This window comes from Condylura cristata, unplaced genomic scaffold, assembly GCF_000260355.1.
Source record: "Condylura cristata isolate star-nosed mole 26May11 unplaced genomic scaffold, ConCri1.0 scaffold00026, whole genome shotgun sequence".
Lineage (NCBI taxonomy): Eukaryota > Metazoa > Chordata > Mammalia > Eulipotyphla > Talpidae > Condylura > Condylura cristata.
In genome coordinates this window covers 249,575-251,823 of record NW_004567127.1, presented here as the reverse complement: position 1 = coordinate 251,823, position 2,249 = coordinate 249,575, and positions in this window count along the sequence as shown.

The following is a 2,249-nucleotide window of genomic DNA, read 5'->3' as shown; positions in this document are numbered from 1 at the left end:
CAGGCCCTGCAGGCCGCTGGCCGCTGGACCGGCGCGTCCTGCGCCCTGATTTAGAAGCCCCGCGCCCCAAGCGATCCCATAAATTTGGGCCATTTCACCAAAACTGTGAGTTACGATTTTTCAAATAAATACATTTTCCAATTAGACGGGGTTCTGTTTAGGTTGAACGTGTCCGCCACAGACATCTTTCTTCGCGGAAAATACACAGAGGAGGAAGCGGAGCCGGGAGGAAACTCAGGACATAAAAACTTGTGTAAACATGTTGTCATCCTGGGGCTTCGGAAGAGAGGGAGCGGAGGGGGGCTTCACCCCAACGACGCTCAGGTCCCAGCCCAGAGGGAAGACAGACAGCACAATTTAAGGTTCTTTTTCCAGACCGCGATTTATGTCTTGGTCAGAGGACCACGGCTGGGCGGTCGCCCTAAGCAGGTCTGGGGACTGGGGGGCTCTTACAGGCCTCAGAGTGGCTGCGGCTGCCCCCCACAGGCATCTCCCCACGAGCCTCTTTAGGAGAGGTGTGGGGGCAGACTCTGGAATGCATTATTTTAGGGGGCAAAGGGGTTTCCAGTTTCTCCCCGTTCTCTTGGGCAAGTTGCTGCAGCTCTGGGCTTTTTTTTTAATTTTAAAAAGATTTATTTATTGATACAAGAACTGGGGGTGCAGGCCAGGTACAGGCGGGGTACCGGTGGGGGGTGATGAGAGGGTGGGGGTGAGAGGACTCAGGAGCGGGGAGCAGAACAGGCCGATGGACAGCTGTCCGCTGTCCGCCGAGGGCCCTCTGTCGGGTCTGCTGGGCCAGGCCCCTGGCGGGGAGGAACTCACGGGGCTGCAGGCTGCGCTTGGGTCAGCTTCACCGCTGCGGTCTCAGGGAGGCCCCTGGGCTCAGTTTGTGTGGCCTGTCAACTGCGGGACCCAGCCAGCCCGACCCAGAGGGGCTCACAGCCGCCTCCCAGGGCCGCGCAGGCTCCGGAGCGCAGAGGATCCTGGCGAGCGCAGTCCTTCCCTCCCAGCGTCTGGCAAACAGAAGCCTGCGCAGGACCTCTGCCCCTGCCCCTGCCCCTGCCCCTGCCCCTGCCCCTGCCCGGCAGTCCTTGTTCCCTGCCGCTTCCGGGAACCTCGCTCCAGCCCGGCGCCCGCCCTGGGAGCTCCCCGGCCCTGGGTGCGCCACGCAGGGCGCAGTTGGGTCGGGCTGGAAAGTCCTGGCTCTGTAGATGCGGCAGAGAAATGTTTAAGGGGCTTGGGCGCCCGAGCCGCGGGTAAATGGCCCGCGCTGATTTATGGCGCGTTAGCGCGGGACGGGACTCTCCAAGACAGGGAGAATATTTTACACCGCGCTAATATAAACAGGCGGCCGGCCGGGTCCTTTTTATGGAGTTCCTGTAATTACCCGGCCCGACAGGTCCTGATTTACTGCCCTATTTAGATAAGCGGTCGGTGCGGGGGCCTGCCCACGCCGTCAAGGTCACGGGATGCGCGCAGGGGGCGGCGGTGGCAGGCGGTCGCGCTCTGCAGCAGGCTGGCGGCTGCGAGGGAGGCGGGAGGGACCGGCCAGGTCAGCTTCCTCCCGCCCCGCCCACCCGAGTTCAGCGGGTCCAGCCACAGACGGGGCTGAGCTCTGGGGCAGGCTGGAGGCCGAAGCCCTGGCGGGGAGATGGGAGTGGGTGGGCTGTGCAAGCGAAACTCAGGCCTGGGGTGCAGAGCCCTGGCCCAGGTGGGTCCCCGCCTGCCTCCCACATTAACACCGCGGTCAGGAACGGGAGGGGAGGCGCCGGGGCACAGAGGAACAGGAAAGGGGCGACCTGCCCCACCGCCCCTGCCTAGTCTCAGGCCACTAGTGGGAATGCCCCAGCCGCTGGCCTCTCCCCGCCACCTTCATGCCCCACAGGCGCCCCGTGGTGGGGTGTTTACTGCCCCCACCCCGTTCCCAGAGGAGGGACTGCCAGGGATGGAGTGGCAGTGAGGGCCCAACCCACCACCAGGCTCCCTGCAGGTTCCTTCAGCGCAACTCTCCAACCCTTGCGTTTCTGGGGCTGCAGAGAGGCCCCCCCAGACCTCCTGCTGGCTGCGAGCACTCTCGCTGGTCCTGTCCAGAGGGACAGGGCCTGGGGAGTGAGCCAGAGCTGCCCTCTGCTGTCCCTGGCCTGCAGTCCTCCCACCGGGAGGACTAACTGCTAACCATCCTGGGGGACAGGGCACGGGAGGTCCTTGCCGCAGCTGGTGAAGGGCTGGGCAGAGACTCCAGGGCACGG